Source organism: Alnus glutinosa, chromosome 2 (genome assembly GCF_958979055.1).
Source record: "Alnus glutinosa chromosome 2, dhAlnGlut1.1, whole genome shotgun sequence".
NCBI lineage: Eukaryota > Viridiplantae > Streptophyta > Magnoliopsida > Fagales > Betulaceae > Alnus > Alnus glutinosa.
Window position 1 is genome coordinate 19,739,993 of NC_084887.1, and position 16,812 is coordinate 19,756,804.

Consider the following 16,812-nt stretch of genomic DNA (forward strand, 5'->3'; position numbering starts at 1 on the left):
AGACTATTTTTTTTTTTTTTTCCTGAGCGACCTATTACTTATTTCTTGTGTAACTCTATATAAGATCTGAACAATATTTTCCTTAGATTTGCAATATTAGCTTTATGGATCCGGCTTCTGTGCTGTACTTTAAAACGATGACGTTTTCACTTAAAGAAAAAAAGAAGCGGTGACATTTTAAGCCCATAAGAAAATGAAACCAAACTTATTGTTTGACGTTGTTAAAGAAAATTAAATCTTCTGCTCTATCACGTCTCTCTCTCTCTCTCAAATTTTCTTCTTGTGAGATTCTGGGTTCTATCATAGATTGAGATTAAATTGATTATTTGTTGTTTTTGTTATACCCATTTGTTGGTTTAACTGAAATTTGGTAAATCCTAGAAATTGAAATTGATTGGTTGAAGTTTGCTGAGATTTTGGGTTGAAGGAAGCTTGATTGTAATTTCTGATTGGGTTATTGAAGTAGCCGATTGTGGTAAACTTTATGGTTGGTTTGTTGGTACGGTTCTCTGTTGGTTCGGCTGAAGATGCCAAATGGCCAGTTGGTCTACTATGGCCGAATGGAAGAAGAGAGGATTTGGGAGTTTTGGTTTTGTTCAATTTTCTGGTTTGGCTGATTGGGAATGCTATTCTTGTGGAGGATGATTGTTGATAAATATTGACTTACAGTAAAGCTCCGAATAAATTTGGTGGAACAGTTATTATAGTAATCAAACCCAGAAGAAAACCTGAAAGTTCTTGCCTTTGATTGAGGTGAAGGAGATCAATGGAAGGGGATGGTCCTGAAAGAGCAAAATGGGTCCCACCAGCCATGGTTGCCAAGGACAGAGCAGCAATGGGATTGAAGGCTTTGAGAGTCCCACCACCACCGGCTAGAGTAGTGGAGGTGGTGATGGGTGTGGGGATTTCTACAGGCTTTCTTGAACGGTTTCGGCCATGGTGCACATGGCGCTTGCAGTACTTCTGGCCAGCCACTACGTCCCTCAAGCACCGCCATTTCTTGCCGTTGGTCTTCCGACAACGCCCGGGTTATGGGTCCATGGCAGCACGTCCCCAGTACCTTGATTGCAACACTGATGCAATAGCAGTAAACTATGATCACATATATTTAATCTATACGTGGCCTTAATTTAATCACCAAGGCAAAATAGTACACATGGAATCTAAGGCATACACGTTTCAGGAATATACGAGAAAGGGAGAGGCAGATTCGAGAGAGAGAGAGAGAGAGGAAAGGGAGAGAGACGTGAGAGAGAGGATTTAATTTTCTTAAACGACGTCAAATAGCAAGTTTAGTTTAATTTTCTTCAGGGCTTAAAACATCATCGTTTTGTTCTTTTGAAGTGAAAACGTCATCGTTTTAAAGTACAGCACAGAAGCCGGATCCTAGCACTATATCAATCAAGTGGTTTTGACCAGAAATTTCAAATAACGTTAGTATGTTTTGACCTTATTTTCAATCCTCTAATAGCTATTAACATCGGAAACTAACATATATGCATGAATAATATGGTATTGAAAAAGATTTTATGAAAGTTTCTTATTCCTTTATTGAAAATTCTCCTAAGAGACAATCATTCAATTTAAAACAAGATTGGTTTTTTACTACTGAAGTTTTGAACATTCAAGCGCAACATTTTTTTTTTGGGTTCTTTTAACACTGTTAGAAATCAACAAAATGTAACAACATTCTCAGGTGACTCACCAGAGAAAGCACCAAGTGGATTGCTAAGCTAATCTTACTCTAAATTTTTTGTTTGATATTTGAACGGCAATTTTTTCGTACAAAAGAGTCAACCCAAAAATATTGGTTTATTCATGAGTGACATTGTCATTGATTTTGCCCGTTGCAATATCAATGGTTGAAATAGCCTTTTCTTCACCAATAAATATTGTGAAAAATCATTTACATAACCGAGTGACATATATATTCAAAACTATCAACAATGAAAAAATTATGTAGCGATTTTAAAATATAAAGAGTCATTGAGGACAATTGACTAAATTAACATTAGATGTGACAAAATAAATTGTAAAATTAATTTTTTGTTGAATTATCTATTTATTTCATAAATTATATTCTTTAATATTTTTAATCAATTTTTGTTCAACTATAATTTTTAATCTTGACGCACCTGAACTAAAATCCTAACTCCTCCACTGCTTACAACCCAATTGTAATGGTCTAGACTCTTTGTGTAGACAAACTCCCCATTCACCTCCTTGGCTCCTCACCAAGCTCTAGTTCCCATTGGCTAGACTTCTTGTAGAATCTTTATCGACCCACCTGTAGACTTTGTTGATGAACAATGTGCAACAACAACACCTTGGTTTGATCTCCAGTCCAAGGGCCTTCAACACATGAACACAAATTTTGGCACACAACAAAAAGACCTTGTGTATCAACACAAAAAGGTCTTGGTACTAGTCTCTCAACTCCTTTCTTGATACTCTCCAATTTTGTTCTTGAGAGATTCCAAACAAAGAAGCATAACTGGTCTTTTGAAGAAAGGAATCGCACAATCTACATGGCAGCATTTGGACGGGCCAATAGCATGTTTGGACAAAGGGTTTCATGCCTAACTGCCTTTTGTTTGGACACGTCCTTCATTTTTGGACATCACTGCCAGTGATGCTTGTTCACCTAGGCATGTCTGCATGCATGTTTAGATAGCTAAGGAAACATGTAGTCCATTGAGCTTCTCATGTCAGGAAAGCTTTATCCATGTCCGGACATCAGTCTTTCAGACTGATCATGTCCACTGACATGTTTGGACACTACAGGGAACATATACTCCTTGGGTCCTTCATGTTCGAACATCATTGTCCATGTTTGGGCATCTGTTGCCATACTTGTATTCTTGTATAAATCTTCATCGTCTTCACTTATACACCGAAGTACATAACTACCCATGTCCCAAATAAATAAGACTTTAGTTTTGGACACCGAATGAGCAACCACAAAACCTAACAAGCTCCCCCTTTGTTCATTTAGTGACAAAACCTTTACATAAGTGTCTGAGTTACAATGTTTCCCCCCCAATACACAAATCATAATCTATCAAAACACAAGTAGATCAGTCTTTGTCTTGAATGAAACAAACCTGAAACATACAAACAAACTCATTACATCCATAGGAATACAAGAAGATATTGAAAAAGTTCAAGAATTGTAAATTCACAACATTAACCAAAAATTTCAATATCACCAAAAAATTAACAAATAACATATTTCGTGCATAGAAAAACCAAAACATGACATGCATACATCCATCCCATCATTCAAAATAGATACACCAAATTGAATGGCGTAACATAATATTAAAACATTTAATCATGATAGATACACCATACATGATAAAAAGTTCTAACATTAAGTTCTAAGCAAAAGACCCCCAAAATTCTCCCCCTTTTTGTCACCAAATGACAAAGGCATAGACATCTAACTATGTCAATTACAATCACCACTCAAAAATAAAGCATGTCCCCATTCAAGGGCATGTTTAATTAGACACCCCAACAGAATGAAAGATCTTCTAGAGACTATCCTTGAGAAAATTAGTTTAGGAGTTGATCTAGTGACTGATTAGATCATACTTATTGAAAAATGACCATACATGATGTCTAAGAAACTCTTTATCCAAATCATGTATGCTACTTGAGTTAATGTAACGCCCGGCTTTTACAAAAAGCGTAAGTGAAATTTTTTGAATTTTCAAGTGACATTACTAACTTATCAGAGTCAATTATTGGCAACAGATTATGTATAAATATAATATAGACTTGGGAATTAAATGACACTTCAAAGCTTCTACTGAAATACCTCAAAATAGATATAGTAAGCCAATCAATATAATTATACAAAGCAGTAGTAGTCATGCCCCACAGGGCAAGATAGTCATACAAGCCAAAATATCTACATAACTGTAGAATTATAAATATTGTCTGGAGCTAGGCTAATGAACTACAACAGGGTAGTTCCCAAAAAGAAAGGCAGTCTAGCAGAACCAGTATCAGGAACCATTTAAGAGTCTGAATAGTCCTGATATTCTTCTTCTTCATAACCTGAATTATCACACAATACAGGGAGAAGACAACAACATAAAATACTAAAGTGAGTCCACTGTTTCCCACAATAATATGAGTACCGATTTATTTAATAAATGCAACATAATGCAATAGCCTTATAATCACATGTATATGCAAAATATAATCTATGACCGCGAATCATAGACATAAAATGAACATAAACATAATCATAAAGCAATGACAGTTTTAAGTGTAGAGTTTTAGGTGTTTCCCCTTTTTCCACTCCTCTGTTGGCCTTGGTACGGTTAGCGTTTTATTTGAAGTCTTGGCTTCCTCACTTTAACTTTTAATTATAATCTTTGGGAGCCTTGGCTCCTGGAAACCTTGGTTTCCCTGGTAACCTTGGTACACCAGTTTTTGTATTTATTATTCTCTTTTTCGGTACTTCCTCATTCACTGAGAACCTTGGAACTTGAGTGAAGCCTCACGTACCCACTATGGATCTTGATCCAACAGCTGGTTATTAGACAGATTATTAAAATAACAAAATATGAAAAGTCACATGCGCAAACAAGTAAATAAATTAGTAAACATAATATTATAGGAAAAGTCAACCAGCTTTGTCCTTAGTAAGTATAGAGATACTTACTAGTTCTGCTCCAAAGGTTACGTTCAGAAACTGCATAATCGTAATAATGTGATAATATTAGATTAGCGAAAGGCATTACTACTGCTTTACCCATTTATTAGAGGCTATTCCTCCATTACAATGGCTACAGATTTAGATATAATAAATATAACCTTATACTCCTTTTATTTCGATTTAGTTTTATTTTACACCATATCTCTACATTAATACTATAATAGTGCTACTAGAATTATTCTTTCTTCCAACAATATATTTCCTTAAAGAAAACACTTGCTGGAACATATATATATTTTTACTTATAGCACATAGTGGTCCTTTAAGTTTAAAACAAGAATATACATCTACATAACATACATACCCTTATTTATAATCACACCCTTTTCTTTCAACTAGCTCGCTTCTTCATTCCCAAGAGCAAACTTACCTAATTTACACTTAAAACACACAAATTTATTTCTTTCTCTTCTTCCATGTCATGCACACACACACACACACACACACACACACACACACACACACTTAATTTAAGCACACACTCATTTCATACAGAAAATTCCAGCACATATTTACCTTCACTAGAATATATATATATATATATCACATGCAACTACCTTTTCCACAATACACATGTATACATAATATAGGTTAGCAAACTCACACACACAAACATTCATATATAAGCACATAATCTTTACTTAATCAATGGGAAATAAATCACAACAAAAGGGACCACTTATTCTCTTAGAAGTTTAAGGGAAAAGATACTCACCGAGGCTGTTTTAAAGTGACTTAAATGAGGATGAGCGTTGCTGTCTCCAAACCAGAAAATTCCACAATGGAAGCTCTAATTTTTGGGTGTAAAACAAAGACAGTTTCTATTCCAAATTCCTACTGGTTTTGTGATGGATTGAAGGTAATTTGAGACTTAAATCTTGCTTGCTAGGTGCTGGAAAGTAAGGTGAAACAATGGGATTTTCGTGCTCAAAGTTGTTGCACTAGAACAGGGAAGAAGATAGCATGTACGTGAGAGGGAGTTTGAACTGAAATCTTGGTTTTTCTTCATGGAATTCAATCACCCATGCATCCTATATATAGTAATCTTGAATGGTTGAGATTGAACCAGCAAGAAGACACTTCAATGGCCGGATTTGAGCTAAATAATCCTCCAAATCCGTAGCCTAAATCTCCCATATCTTCTAGAATAGGATTTTCATATCTTAAGTAATAATTACTAGATATCTTATGAAAATCTAGTTGATATTGAACTAAATTGGGCTAACTAGACTAACTAGAAGAGGATATGGTCGTCTGGAACTGAGAACACGGTGTGGGTCCAAGAATCAAAGGTTGAAAATCGCTCATTGCTGTTTACACGTAAATTGCGTCGCACTGGATAATGAAGTCGCTCGATCGACTTCGACCTAGAATCGCTCGATCGACCATAAAGTCGCTTGATTGATTCTATTTACCCGCAAATTTTAAGTTGCTCGATCGATTCTAATATTCGATCGATCGGCTTCATTTCCAAAGTCGCTCGATCGATTGTAAAGTCGCTCGATCGACTTTGGTTAGTAATTTTTTTACTAATCCGATTTCTCTACTTATATACATATATACAATTTTATTTAAACTAACCATAATAATAATTAAGCTTTATACTTATGCATGCATATGCACATATTTTTATTCATACATTATCATCATAAGCGCAATATTTCCCCGGGTATTACAGTTAAGGAATTCGTCATCATCTAAATCCATATCAACCTCATTTGAAAACTTTTCAGCCTTACTACTTATACCTATATCTTCTTTGCTATCTAATGACATTCCCATTTACTTCAAAGGGAAACCAAAAAGAGAATCCTGAAAAACATCTTTTGTACATCACTTTTCTAAATCAACCATTAAATTTGTAGGACCCACATATGGATCCTTGTGGGTCCTACAAATCCCATGGTTGATTTAGAAAAGTGATGTACAAAAGATATGCAAGAGATGTGAAAAAATCATTTTTCTAAGTAATAATATATACTACACCCTCATCCTATTGGACTGATGTGACAGTGCCCATCAGTTATTAAATCAACCTTAGTAGAAAAAATAAATCAAGGATGAGTGATAAGCATTGTCACATCAGCCTGATGAAATAAAGGTGTGATGGGGTGTACTTGTTAAAGAGTAGTGTGACTTTTCAACCATCAACATGTGTGGGGCCCATTGGTTTTCCTCTTCTTTATGCGTATTGGAGACCTTAAGTCTAGTACTTGGAATTGGACTCATGTTGCCCGACTTACTCACCCTATATAAAGACATATAGCCTTTGCAGGGGCGGAGGGAGGGGGTCAAGAGGGGTTAAACGTCCCCCCTTCACCTCTCAAAAATTATTCTTTTCCTCATAAGAATTTCTCTTGATGACTTTGTTGCTCACCCTCAGCCACTTATCAGGAAATTAAACAATTTTTCTTTTCAAGAAGATCAAAATTCACAAATCACACCAACGTTATGTAACAATTTCAGACATTTTGGTAATTAGGTCAGAGTTCAAACCAAGGTTAAAGATGATGCCATACAAGTGTTATATTTTTTACAAAAACGCATGGCTTAAGCTTTGTATTTTGTTTACCAAAAACGCCCCGTTTAACTTATTTTGTTGAACGCTCGTTTAAAATATCCATTGTATTTTGTTCAAAATGGATCAAATCAGACAAAAGTTGTACCACGTGTGTCCTTTCCTGTTAGTGTGGGTTTGGGGTCATGACAGACTATTATTTTTATTTTTATTTTTATTTTGTCTTGAGCCACTAATTACTTCTTTCTTATGTAACTCTATTTAAGATCTGAACAATATTTTCCTTAGATTTGCAATATTAGCCCTATATCAATCGAATGGTTTTGACTAGAAATTTCAAATAACATTATTACCTTCTGACCATAATTTCAATCCTCTAATAGCAATTAACACCTGAAACTAACATATATGCATGAATAATATGGTACTGAAAAAGATTTTATGAAAGTTTCGTATTCCTTTATTGAAAATTCTCCTAAGAGACAATCACTCAATTTAAAACAAGATTGGTTTTTTACTACTGCAGTTCTGAACATTCAAGTGCAACGTTTTTTTTTTTTTTTTTTTGGTTCTTTTGACACTGTTGGAAATCAAACAAAATCTAACAACATTCTCAGGTGATTCACCAGAGAAAGCACCAAGTGGATTGCTATTCTAATCTTACTCTAAAATTTACGGTTGATATTTGAACGACAATTTTTTCATAGAAAAGAGTCGACCCAAAAACATTGGTTTATTTATGACTGACATTGTCATTGATTTTGCCCGTTACAATAGCTACGGTTGAAATAGACTTTTCTCGTGCAATAAAAGCTCATTTTCATAACTGAGTGAGAGATATATTCAAGACTATCAGCAATGAAAAAATTATGTAACGATTTTAAAATATAAAGACTTGTCGAGGAAAATTGACTAAATTAACGTTAGATGTGACAAAATAAATTTTAAAATTTAAATTTTGTTCGATTATCTATTTATTTCATTAATTATATTCTTTAATATTTTTAATCAATTTTTGTTCAACTTTAATTTTTAATCTTGACCCACTTGAATCAAAATCCTGGCTCCGCCACTGCTTACAACCCTATTGTAATGTTCTAGACTCTTTGTGTAGACAAACTCCCCGTTCACCTCCTTGGCTCCTCACCAAGCTCCAGTTCCCACTGGCTAGACTTCTTGTAGAATCTTTATCGACCCACCTGTAGACTTCGTTGATGAACAATGTGCAGCAACAACATCGTGGTTTGACCTCCACTCCAAGGGCCTTCAACACATGAACACAACTCTTGGCACACAACAGAAAGACCTTGTGTATCAACACAAAAAGGTCTTGGTACTGGTCTCACAACTCCTTTCTTGATGCTCTCAAATTTCTTTCTTGAGAGATTGCAAAAAAAAGAAGCATAATTGGTCTTCTGAAGAAAGGAATCGTACAATCTGTATGGCAGCATTCGGACGGGCCAATAGCATGTATGGACATAGGGTTTCATGCCCAACTACCTTTTGTTCGAACACGTGTCCTTCAGTTTTGGACATCACTATCAGTGATGCTTGTTCACCTAGGCATGTCCGCATGCATGTTCTGACAGCTATGGAAACATGTAGCCCCTCAAGCTTCTCATGTCAGGAAAGCATTATCCATGTCCGGACATCAGTCTTTCAGACTGATCATGTCCATTGACATGTTTGGACACTATAGGGAACATATACTCCCTGGGTCCTTCATGTCTGAACATCATTGTCCATGTTCAGACATCTGTTGCCATACTTGTCTTCTTGAATAAATCTTCATCGTCTTCACTTATACACCGAAGTACATAACTACCCGTGTCCCTAATAAATAAGACTTTAGTTTTGGACATCAAATGAGCAACCACAAAACCTAACAAGCTCCCCCTTTGGTCATTCAGTGACAAAACCTTTACAGACGCGTATGAGTTATAATGTTTTCCCCCAATACACAAATCATAATCTATCAAACCACAAGTAGATCAGTCTTTGTCTTGAATAAAACAAACCTTAAACAGACAAACAAACTCATTACATGCATGGGAATACAAGATATTCAAAAAGTTCAAGAATTGTAAATTCACAACATTAACCAAAAATTTCAATGTCGCCAAAAAATTAACAAATAACGTATTTCGTGCATAGATACACCAAAACATGAAATGCATACATCCATGATCCATCCCATCATTCAAAATAGATACACCAAATTGAATGACGTAGCATAATATTAAAACATTCAATCACGATAGATACACCATACATGATAAAAAGTTCTAACATTAAGTTCTAAGCAAAAGACCCCCAAAATTCTCCCCATTTTTGTCACCAAATGATAAAGGCATAGACATCTAACTTTGTCAATTACAATCACCACTTAGAAATAAAGCATGTCCCCATTCACTCTCTTTCTTCCTTTGATGGATCAAGGGATTGTTCAATTAGACACCCCAACAGAATGAAAAGATATTCTAGAGACTATCCTTAAGGAAATCAGTTTAGGAGTTGATCTGGTGACTGATTAGATCATACTCATTGAAAAATGACCATACATGATGTCTAAGAAACTCTTTATCCAAATCATTTATGCTACTTGAGTTAAGGAATTTGTCACATCTAAATCCATATTAACCTCATCTGAGAACTTTTCAACCTTACTACTTATACCTATATCTTCTTTGCTATCTAATGACATTCCCATTTACTTCAAAGAGAAACCAAAAAGAAAATCCTCAAAGTCCTCAACCTTAACTCCATGCTAAACAACATGCGAGTGTCTACGAATCTTCTCACGAATGACTTCCTGTAACACCCTAATCCAACAATCTGCATAGAAGCATACTTTATATTCCTAATATTCTCAAATGAATTTGTCACAATAATTTCCACAGGTTAACCAGGGCATTTATAATCTTCAAGCGTCAATCAATGTTATCCAAAAATCACCTTTGTTCCATATAAACAAGACGTTTAATCTTAATATTCCCAAATAAAGTTTAAACATCTCTATTAATGCACATAAGTTCCATAAGTTGCTTCAAAATATTTACACTATTACATATATGTGAAAAGTTGACACATACTTAAAAAATAAATCACATAGGATTTTTTTTTCAACTAACTAGTCACAAAAAATCTCTCCAAGATACACGACCTTTCGCTAAACTCCAAGATCCTCAAATTTTTCCTGTATCGATAATATGAAGAGTCTTTGCTATCTCTGAAAAATGTAAATATTATATAATGAGCAACCTAAGTAAGTAGAAATAATTAATCAAGGGGGGTGATGTCGAGCCATTAAATAGCAGTATATTAAAAATATACATTTATAAAAGTAAATCACTCATTGTAGTCAAATTCCATCAAAACCCTTGACAGTTTCCGTTAGTGTGCCACGTTAACATCAATAAAATGACGACATGTGTTACTGTTAATAATATATATATAAGTTAAAAAATTAGAATTTTTTAATTGGGGTGGCTATTTTCTTCTTCTTTCTTTTTTATTTTTTCTTTTTCTTTTTCTTTTTTAATTAAAAAAATTAAGTTTTAAATTTCTTTAAATTTTTAGTTTTATATTAATAGTTTTTTAAAATTTGGGGTAATTACCTTTTCCCCCCATGAACTACCAAAAAATGCGCGATGCCCCCATGAACTACCAACTCGACCAAAATAGAGCATTCAACTACCAAAGACAACAATTTTTCCCTCTTCCGTCAGTTAGAGGGGTTAAAAGAAACAGTCAACGGGTCATGTCCCGTTTTACATGGGGGCATGTTGGAAGATGGTGGTAGTTCATGAGGGGAAAAGAGGAAGATTGTGGTAGTTTACGGGGGGAAAAGAGGAAGATGGTGGTAGTTTATGGGGGGAAAAGATGAAGAAAATGAAGGTAAAACGGCGTGTGACGGTCACGTGACCCGTTGACCGTTTGTTTTAACCCCTTTGACTGACGGAAGGGGGGAAAATGGTTGTCTTTGGTAGTTGAATGCTCTATTTTGGTCGAGTTGGTAGTTCATGGGGGCATCGCGCATTTTTTGGTTGTCCATGGGGGAAAAAGGTAATTACCCCTTAAAATTTCTTTATTTTAGTTTTTAAGAAAATAATGGTATTATAGAAATATTTTGACAAAAATGGCATTTTTGGCACACTTTGATAATTTGATAGGTCACATTAGTGCACTTGAAAATTCAAGGTGCTATTCTAAAATCGGGTGTTAGTTCAAGAAACTTTTTTATATTTTCATTTTTAGAAATCTTTATTTTTGGGCATATTATTTTCATAAATTCCTTGATTAATTAGTTCTATTTACCTTCTATTCATGTACCATTACCACTGGGATTTAACATGCCTCATCTTATCTTATGCCACCTAAAATACCCAATTACCACTGGCATTTTTTTTTTTTTTTTTTTTTTTTTTTATCAGAACTCCGATTGCTGAAAACTCATAACCCCCACTTCTATATAAAGAACTTAAATACCCACAACTTGTTATTCTTTCCAACCCAAACTCTCAAAAGAGATCCACCCAAAACATAAACAATCAAAATTTCCAGCACCCAACATCATTCTAAGAGAATTTCAAATACCCATCATTTTCCATATACAAAAACACCAAATACCACGAAATTCTTTCAAAAATCATCAAATAATTTTAAGGTAAGAAAAATCTCACATGGGAAGAGAAAACCCCAAAGTCAAATGTGACATTTTCTCTGATAAGGATCTCTTACAATTTCAAAGAAATTTGAGAATCTCAAATTTCTTTGAAATCAAGCCGTTTTTTACATCGAAATGACGTGAAAAATGCTACATATTAAAGATATGACATGTTAACAATGAAACCAAAAAAAAAAAAAAAAAAAAATCATTCCAAAAGGTTTTTTCTTACACTTTATGTCGTATAAAAGTTTTGAGCAAAAAACTGTCTTTCGATTTAGAAAAAAATAAGCGTCTTTTTAAAAGTGAAGAAAAAGCCTTTTGAAATTTTTTTTTTTGTTAACATGTTATATCTTTAATATGTAGCATTTTTCACTTCATTTTGATATAAAAAACGGCTTGATTTCAAAGAAATTTGAGATTCTCAAATTTGTTTGAAATTGTAGGGGATCCTGATGCACCTTTTCTCTCCCTCTATTCCTTTCTTCTTTTCTCTTCTCCTCCTTTCTTTCTTTTTCTCCTTCTTTTTCTCTTTCTTCTCTCTCGCATGTTCTGCCTCTTCTGTTTCTGTTTCTTTGTTTTTTTTTTTTTTTGGTTAACTTCTTAACAAAATAAGAGTAATGAATGTCTTATAAACTTTAAGGCTAAACTACATTTTTTTTTAAGTTTTGTAAAATTACTCAAAAGCCCTAAATTATTTTGGTTATTACACTTCCATCTCCTTTTGAGATTGCCTTTTGGATGTAGGCATTACCTGCAACAAGGAAACAAACAACCAACATAAGCCAAGCACAAACATCAATCTTAAGTGAAACTTTACCTAAGTGAGACACTCCTCACACCACTCAAACTACAAAATCCTTAGAATGAATTGATGAAATAATTTGCAATGCATGAACAATTGCACAATTCAATCGTATAGTTACCAAATTTTCAAAGATTATAAAAAACTCATAGTTTATGACCTTTTGAAAACCTAAACTAAATTCATGCATTCATGCCATCTTGATGCACACAATTTGATCACAATGCATAATGGAGCAAAAGAAAATTGAAACCCAATCAATTGGACTCAAAATGTTCACAACCTCATTTTGGCATTTTATCAAACACTTCATGTGCAAACCATAATCCAATCAAGCATTATCATGCGAAAACATGCAAAAATTCCTTAATAAACATGATTTAACTCTCAAATAATCACAGTCAACTCAACAAATCACTCAAGAATGCATGGATAACATAAAATCCCAACCAAATTCGAAACCTAGGTTTTGAATATGAAAATGAAAAACCCAAAGCAAAGTTCAAGAGAATGAGAGTTCTCCAAACAACCCAGACAAAACCAATATGTAGATTTGATGAGATGATTGCTGATTTAATGATGCAAAGTTGTCCAAACAACCCAGACAAGACCGAGTGTGAGCGAGAATGAGAGTTCAAAGCTTGAAATGAGAAATAATGAACGATTTTCATGTTTTAAAACCAAAAACAGTTCAGTTCCCTCGAGGAATGTTCGAACATGATATCACCGTGTCTGGCCATGGTCAGACAAACAGAGTCTGTAACTTGAAGCCATGTCCAGACATCAATGCCCAAATTTTTTTTTTCTCTCAATTTCTCACAAAAATTCACTCCCCTTGAGCGCAGTACCCCATCACGCAACACAATTAATGTCACATCATAAAAACAATTGTAATTCATGAATGTTTATCACATACAATTTTCAACACGTGTAAAACTGATATCACATTTCATACACTTGGTGGACGCAAAACAAATCACACAAAGCATTTCATGGTATGATCAATTGACTCATGAATTGTGTGTGCGCAAGATCCCACAAACAAGTTCAAGACCTTAACTTGATGTAGAGATAGGTTATGACATAAGACACCTCAAGAGACAAGTTGAAAAGCTCATTTAGGAAAAACTTCAAACCTTATATTATTACGACCTAGACACCCTCATCCTATACACTCACCCTAAAACTTAGCACAAAGATAGATCATTGTCCATTAATGATTGTCTATTTATGCAATGAATTAGTCATTGATTGCTCCAATAGGGATAGGACAAGCACAATAAGACATGACTTTTCATTTTTTTTTTTTTCATCTTAGAAACGTCTTTTTAACCAATGGTGCATAAGTTCAAAAGGTAAGGTGCATGAATTTTTAGATCGTAGGTTCAACTAGTGTGTTGGTCAATTTACCAATAAGCAAGTTTACCTTTCTCGCATGTTTGCCTACCAAACACACTCTTGCAGTCAAACTCAAGCAAATGGAATCCAAAAGTATATAAGAGACAATTAATGATTCATATGATACACCAAGCATGCAACAAAAATGCACACACATTCTATCAAGATCATCAAATTCTCATGTCATAAATTACTCATGAATCAAATATGTGCGGTACTCCCTCATAAAAGACAATTGAGATAATGATGATTTAAAACCTTGTGCTAGTAAGAAGTAACACACAGAAACAGAAAAAGAAAAAAAAAAAAAGAACAAAGAAGAGAAAAAAGAGGCCAAAAGGGAAACATGCAAAATAATGCAAAACATATAAAACATGAAAGAACATAAACAAAGAAAGAAAAATAAATGTCAAGCATGTAAAAATTCAAAACTAGGAATAATGCATGAAACACAATCCTAGATATGCTATGAAACACCTAAGCTAGGTCAGTGCCTTGGCTCTTCCCCTCAAAGGGTGGGTGGTAGCCCCTCCTCTAAGCATGTTCCTATTTCCTCGATCTAGGAACACCTTGTGGCAACTCAAGCTTGTCCAATCTAAGCAACATCCTGAATCATTAAAACAAGCTTACCTAGATTAGTCCTATGTAGGAGACTTTCTCTCTTAGGTTGGTTAGACCTAAGTTGGTAACAATGAGGTCGAATGTGACTCATCTTACCATAGTGGTAATACTTAGAGACAAACCCCTTGGGAGGATGTCTTCGAGAAGGGTTGACACTCCCAGCCTTAGACTTCAAGGAACCCCAACCTTTTTTCCAACACCCTTAACCTTTGACCTCTTGATGGCCTTACTATCTAGGAAGTCATTTATTGTCCACATCAACTGAGCTCGCATATTAAAAGTATCCTTTTTTGAAACATCAAATGTGCGTACCCCTACATTCCACAGTTCTTGTAACTTGTCAATCAATGGCTGAAGGTAGACACCTATATCCATACCTGGTGAGCTCGGGCCAGGGATAACCAGTGATAGTATGAACGACATCTATTTCATGCACATCCAAGGAAGCAAATTGTAAGGTACATGCATTACGGGCCAAGTGCTGTGAGATGTGCTCATGTTCCTAAAAGGATTAAATTCATCCGATGTTAAACAAAGTCACACGTTCCTATTGTTTGTCGAAAAATCTGGATGTAATATGTCGAATGAATTCCATGCTTCCCCGTCGGCCGGATGCCTCTATATGTCATACCTAGTGCGGCCTTCTGCATGCCACCTCATATAGGGCGCAGTATGCTCCGACATGAAAAAGCATCTGTAGTAGTGGGATGAATGGAAACCACCGCAACACCTTCACTAGACGTTTTTTCCTTGATGATATGGGCTCACCATCCTCGTCTAAATGATTTTCATCCTTTCACTTAAATTTTCCACATAAGATACATGAATCTAAGACCTTATTGCCTTTCCAGAATAACATACAGTCATTACAACAAGCTGGAATCTTCTCATACCTAAGGCCCATGCCACTAAGAAACTTATTTACCTCATATGTATTACCTGGCAGAGTTTCATCACAAGGAGGAAGGAACTGATTCATTAACTCGAGAATAGCAGAGAAAATATTGTTACTAATACCTCCAATGAACTTCAAGTTGTACATGGGTACAGTAGCACTCAATTTACTATGTTTGGTACTGGGGTGAAGTGGCTTCTCGGCAGTCTTTAGCAATTCATAGTACTTCAATGCATCCCCTTCAGCCACTCCTTCATTAACTGTCTGGGGCTGGCTATTGATGTCTTCCCTAACATTGTACATGCCGAATGCGTCACACAACATGGCATGCATATCGCCACCCTGTTCTGTGCCTCCACCCTGTTCTGTGCCTTCACTCTGTTCTATGCTTCCAACCGTCGCATCTGAGGCCACAAGATTCGAATACCTACCAGGAATAGGTCTACTAATTGCCCTTTCACCGTGCATATACCACAAAATGTATCCCGAGGACATTCCCCTACCCCTGTCAGGTGGGCAAGAACGTAATCTGGGGAATGGCGCTGGTTATTTCAACAGGACTTACATGGGCAGTAAATATATCCATCAGCGGTCTATACGTGAATTAACAGACTGAAACAAATTAATTTTTTTTAATTTTAGCAGTTAAAGTGCTTAAATTTATTAAAATCTCATGGAAATATTATACTTTGTCTTATATTAGTCTTAAATTTGGGCAAGTAAAATTTTGCTCGGTCAGTTTATCTTTATTTATATTTTTTTAATGGGAATGCATATATAATAGTTCTATTTTCCATACCATTTATAGATATTAAATTGTTTTAGACACCAATATTATTGTAAATACCAAAACTCATATAATGTTTATAGATATTAAATTGTCTTAGACACTGGTATATAGTAGTTCTTAAAGTGATGTGGGAAGTGCTCAATAATGTTTGTTTTAAATTATTGATTGTGAATATTATTGTAAATTTAAAATGTTGGCAAATTTATTTGGTTTTTTTTTTTTTTTTGTTCAAAATTATCAAAACTCATATATATTCATAGCACCCTAAAAAATCTATAATCTTCTCACATCAACAATTAGAATTAAGAAAAAAATTAAAACGTGGCCGTCGCTCTTGTTTAATATTAATGTCTGTTTTAAATTGTTGACTGCGAATATTCTTGTAAA